This window comes from Pteropus medius, unplaced genomic scaffold (assembly GCF_902729225.1).
Source record: "Pteropus medius unplaced genomic scaffold, Ma_sr-lr_union100, whole genome shotgun sequence".
Taxonomy (NCBI): Eukaryota; Metazoa; Chordata; class Mammalia; order Chiroptera; family Pteropodidae; genus Pteropus; species Pteropus medius.
In genome coordinates, this window is record NW_024344378.1 from 20,334,778 (window position 1) to 20,341,100 (window position 6,323).

The window sequence follows — 6,323 nt, forward strand, 5'->3', positions numbered from 1 at the left end:
TGGTGTTTGATCCACGGTCTCTCTGCTTTTCCTCCTCCTCCTTAACACTCTAACACTCATCTCGTCTCTTCCCTTCCCTTCCCTTCCCTTCTTTCTTCTGGAGCATGGCCTCCAGGTCATCCCTGCCTCCCTGGGGCTTTGCTTTCTCCCCACCCAGCATCCCCATTTCCTTGCCAGAATCAAGAAGCAAGAAGGGCCCTTTGTGATAGAACAACTTGAGCCTTCCCTCCTGGACTGAGGTGTTCCACAATGTAACCACATGGTGAGTTAGGGCCCACATCCAGGAGTCTGAGGAAATGAAGCAGGGCCACACTAGAGATATGTTCATGCCCATCACACACTACAAACACACACACAACACATATGCATAGCCTCACACATACTACAGAGTTTGCACCACACATACCATACACACACATACACACAGCTCTCACAGTACACACAGCCCCTTCTTCACACATCACACACACGCAGCCCTCAGTAGACCCCTACAGTGTCTTAACCATACTCATGTAGCCAATCTCTCTACACACATAGCTCCTCTTTATATCACAGAGCCCCTTAATACATACATAGCTACCTACCACACACACAGGCCCCAATACATACAGATGTACATAGGTACAGGAAGGCACACGCATTCCAAATACACAGGTGTGCAGATTCGCACTGTCCTCTCATGCCCTCTTACCTAGACCCTGCGCCTGCCTCATTTCTCTCACTCCCCTCTTTCTCTCTCAGCACGTACATACACTTTAGACAGGAACAGGTCAGGCACCACAACCTCTGGAACAACTTCTGGCTTAGGTGAGTGAGTTTGCCTATAACCAGCAAGATCTCAGCTGCCCTACCGAGCTATTAGAAGAGCCCCACTTGCTCTGCACTGACTCCCAGGGGTTAACGAGGTCTCCCCAGTTCAGGCCTACAGACACTGGGATATTTCAGAAGTGGAGTTTATTCAGATTCTAAGGAGAGAGACTTCACAAAAAGTCATAGCAAGAATGTTTAGAGCACAGTTTTCTGACCCAAAAAGCAACCTCTGGGTGACTGCTTCCTTTTGAGGCCCCTGCTGGCCTAACTGGTGGTAGTCAGGCTCCAGTATTACACTGAAGTCCGTTCTGATTTAGCCCATCCTCAGTTTCCTCTCAAAAGTCTGCCTTAATAGGTTGCTGTAGAAGAGCCTGTGGTTGTGTCTCTTGTGAACCATTGATTGGTTGATTCATTCATTCATTCCTCAGCCATTAATTCAACAACCATAACTGAGTGCTTTCTCTGTGTCAGCTCTCTGCTTGACATGAGAATTACAGTGGTGGGAAAGAGCTACCCAGTCTCTGCCACCATGGACACAGTCTAGAGCACTGCTGTCCAATAGAACTTCCTGTGATGGAGCAAATGTTCTATATCTTCACTGTTTAATATGATGGCTGGTAGCTGCATGTCTCAACTAAACACTCAAAATGTAGCAAATGTGACTGAGGAAATGAATTTTAATTTTATTTATTTAAATTAAATTTCATCTGATTAGATTATTTAATTTAATTGTGGCTAATAGCTGCTGTATTGGCTAGCACAGGTCTCGCAGGCAGGTTAGTCTATTTTGTTCAGTGGGGCAGGATATATGTGAAGGAATTCCCTCCTTCCTTCCAGAGCTGTGGAAGCCTTGTGAATGCACATGGGGGGCCTCTGAGCATGGTTCTTCTTCCTGTTTGGACCACCAGTTCCCTACATGCTGTAAAAACGAAATCCACCCACATGTGCATGGACCAAACAGTCTCCTTCTAAAAACTGTAGATGAGTAATTCTCCATAAGAGTAACAATAGCATTCCTTGAGTATTTCTTGGCTATCAGACACTATTTGCATATGCTATATCATAAATCTTACCTGGGATTTATAAACACACATAGATGCCTGTGAGGGCAGGAAGAGTTGGGAAGACAACAGGCAGGGCTTTCTGGGCAACTAGAGATAGCAAGACCTCTCTGAAGTTTGTGATTGTCATGCATAAGTGGGGGCCAATGATGCCAAATTGTCTGATTTTTTAAGAACGGTCAAGAATCTTGGTTTTTATTTGAAATGCTTTGGAAACTACTTAAACATTAAAAAGAAAAAAAAAAAGGAAACCTAACCAGGCAGATGATCAAGTGACGATGTGCAAGGATAGTTACTGCAGCTTTGTTTGCAGATTAGAAGTAATCTAAATGTCCTCTAGTAGGAGCGGGTTAAATGACTTATGACACATCTATTCAACAGAATACTAGGCAGCCTTAATCAAGAATGAAGTGAATCTTCATACCTAGATATGGAAAGAGCTCCAAGGTGAATTAAGTGAAAAAAGGCAGGCATGGGGCAATGTGTAAGGTAGCATTTATTGAGAGAAAGAGACACATACATGGATGTACATATTTGTACCTGTGTAGACTAACTCTGGAAAGATATAGAAGAAACTGGAAACAGTGGTTGCCTCAGTAGTTGCAGAGGTGGAAGGAAGACTTATTCTTCCCAGTATACCCTTCCCGGTATACTAACTGTGTGATTTATGTATTTATAGTGTAAGCCCAGCAAACGTAGCCAAAGGCCACCTATGGCTTTTGGACCACATGTTTACAACTTTGATCCTCATGGGGTGTCCCTTTGAGGAATTAGCCTCAGCTTCCTCATCTGCAAAATGACGATGCCATTTTGCAGATGAGGAAGCTGAGGCTAATTTGGATTAAAGTTGCACAGTTAAGTTCAAGTTTATAAACTGGTTAGTGGTCAAGCTTCAATTCTAATTAGGTCTCTCTGGCTCACTGGCCATAACACCACACTGCTTCTTCCCAAAAGAGGGGAGGAATAATGATGCTAAAAACATCATCGTTGTCAACAGCATTGTTCATTGGGAACTCGTTATGTGCTAGGCACTGTGATAAACATTTCACAGTTTATTAATCCTCACAAAATCTTATGAATTAGATACCATTTATTATCCCATTTTACAGATGAGGAAGCTGAGGCAGAGAGGTTAATTAAGCTTCTTAGTGTTACAGTGGCCAGGAAGTGGTACAGTTGAGATACTTACCTGGATATTCTTACTCCAGAGTTTGGTGCTTAACCACTTCATTGCACATAAAAACTCCACAACCTATTGCTGTACTCCCAGTGGCTCATCCCAAGAAGTTTCTATCATACTTCCCTGAGGCCTGCCATGAACGCCCATACACTGACCCTCATACTGTGGGCCCATGTTCATGTTTATTTGTCCAAACACACCTGCGTAGCCCTGAAGCAAATGGCCTTGGGGGACAGACTTCCTGTGTCCTCTTCTATGGTGAGAAGAAATAGATATCTCCCTGTTAGCAATGGGCCTTCAGATTCCTTGTGACCTGCCCTTATATCCCTGTACTGTCCATGACCTAGAACAACCAGAGTTGCCTCTTTCCTCCAAGTAAATGTGAGGAAAGTTCCCAAGGACCCAGATATTAAATAATACCAAGTGATTGTATAGCATGTTCTCTCTTGAGTCTCTTAACACCAGTGAGAAAGGTGGGATTATTATTCCCCTTTTGTGGATGAAGAAACTGAGGTTCACAACTCTCTCCACGCACAAAGACACACACACACATACTTGTAAGAATATATATTGTAGTACAAGTTAATCCACCTATCCCATTATCCCATGGCAATGTCTCCAAAGTCCCTGTGCCCATTTGGGAACAATGAGGGGAACACTACCCAGAGGCCCCAAGCTTGAGGTCAAGCGAGACAGCCAAAGAACCAGAGAGGTAAGGGCAGAACTATAGCCTTTGACCAAGAACTCACCCCACTAATTGAGCTCTATGGCGTGAGTCCTATGGCTAATATTGTGGCTGAGTGTGACCAACGGTCTGGTGTAACTCTCTGTGCACAAGGACATGTGTATACTACACAGGCTCTCAAAGCACCAACTTCCCACATGAGTTTCCCTACAACGACCTTGTCCTCCTGCCAAGCCTGGGCCAAAGAGCAAGTGAACTGGAAGGTCCAAGCTTCTCAACCTACCCCCAATCCCCTCAACCACAGGCCTAGATCCCTAGTATAAGCCAGGTCCCTAGCATGTGATTAAGAAAGAAGAAGCAGGCAGATATTGAAGGAGTAGCCCTCCTCCCTCAATGTGTCCATGCTTATGTTGGCAAAAGACAGGCTCTGGCAGAATCCAGAATCTTGGCTCAGGGTAGCCAGAGGCAGCCCTAGATGAGGATGGAAAATCTGGCAACTGACTGACCAACTAGGCCTCCCCTAAGGCCTCATGCATCACTTCCAAAGAATTTATTTAACAAATACTTAAAAGGTACTTATAAGGTACTGTGTACTTGGCACTGTTAACACTTTACGGATGTGTTAGCGTCCTTTTGCTGCTAAAATATATCACAAACTTAGTGGTTTAAAACACCACATTTATTATCTTACATTTCTTGAGTTCGGAAGTCTAAAACTCTGGGTTGGCAGGGCTGTGTTCCTTCCAGAGGCTCTAGGGGAGAATTGGTTTCCTTGCCTTTTCCAGTTTCTAGAAGCAACCCTCATTCCTTGCCTCATGGCCAATTTCACTCCAAGCTCTGCTTCTGTCCTCACATCTCCTTCTTTGACTCTCATACTCCTGTTCCTTCTTATAAAGTACCTTTATGATGATACTGGGCCTGCTCAGATAACCCAGGATAATCTTCTCATATCATGATCCTTCACATAATCACATCTTCAAAATCCCTTTTGCCATGAATGGGAACACATTCATAGGTTTGGGAGATTAGGATGTGGAGTGTTTTGGAGGGCGGTCATTATTCTGCCTACCACAAATATTTATCATCTAATCCTAATAACAACTCTGAAGTAGGTGGTATTACTATCCCCATTTTGCAGATAGGGAACCTAAAGCAGACTGAGGTTGTTGTCCAAAGTCATACATTTAGTATGTGACAAAGCTAACATTCAATCCCAAGCAGCCTGTCTCCAGAGTCTGTGCTCTTAACCATCACACAAGCATTTGGGGGCCTGATATAAACAGATGCTCTGTGTCTGCACCTGCAGATATACACATTCCACATACTCAGACATCTCATATAATATCTGTGTATTTTTCATACACATATAACAATATATACATGCCTTTCAGATATCTATGTATCTACATATGCACTACAGATACTTGAATATACCTGGACAAAATACCTGGACATACACATTCACAAACATCCACTCTGCTCACTTACAATCATACTGCACACATGTACATATGCTCTGAACATACACATACACATTTACGTGCACTATCCCAGGGCCTATGCATAAATACATATTCTGAACACATAGTGAACATATTATACTTTCTATGCTCTTTGTACACAGAAACATCCTGTGTTCATAACCATACAATGCCTTGCAAAATACACACTTTGCATACACATGCACAGAACCATGCAAACATATAGCCTCTTTATAAACACATCTTACAAAAAGATATATGTCTATAATAATGTGCATACCCTGTACATGAATACACCATGTGCACATATATACTCAGCAAATACCTATGCTGTCTAGACACATATTTTACTCACACATGGATTCTATGCATACACACATATACCCTACATAGAGACTTACTTGGCATACATACATTGTATGAGCATGCACGCGCGCGCGTGCACACACACACCCACACAACCTTGTACTCCACAGCTCTGCATACACATTTACATCCCATGCGTATGTTTTTTTTTTTTAATTTTTATTATTTTTACGCCTACAGCACCCTGTCTTTCTAGTTGCTCTCCCATCCAAGTACTAACCAGCCCCGACCCTGCTTAGCTTCGGAGATCAGACCGGATCGGGTGTGTTTAGGGTGGCATGGCAGTAGACCATGCATATGTTTTCAAGAACTATGCACATACATACAGAGACCTTGGGTACACGCATTCTGCACATGAGCACATTATCCCACCCCGAATACATACTTTCACATACACGTACAATCCTTTCTTAATACATTTTTATACAAACATCCTGCTGTTACGGAAATGTATATCGTATTCAGCAGGATGAAATCCACGCCAAATTGTCTGTTTTAATAAACACTTCACACTAAAATATCCTTGCAGGTGTAAAGCCCTATCCGAGGTTTTGAGGTGCTTTCTCGGGCATTCCCTAACCTTCGCTCGGGATTGTCCCCATTTTTCTGAGGAGGAGGTTGAGGCTGAGGAGGTTGAGGCTGAGGGGGGCGGGGCTAGACCAGCCACCCCGCCCCCTCTCGCCCCGGCTGTCAACACGTGATCAGCCTTTAGCTGCTCTAGCTACTCGTATCCCTCAGCC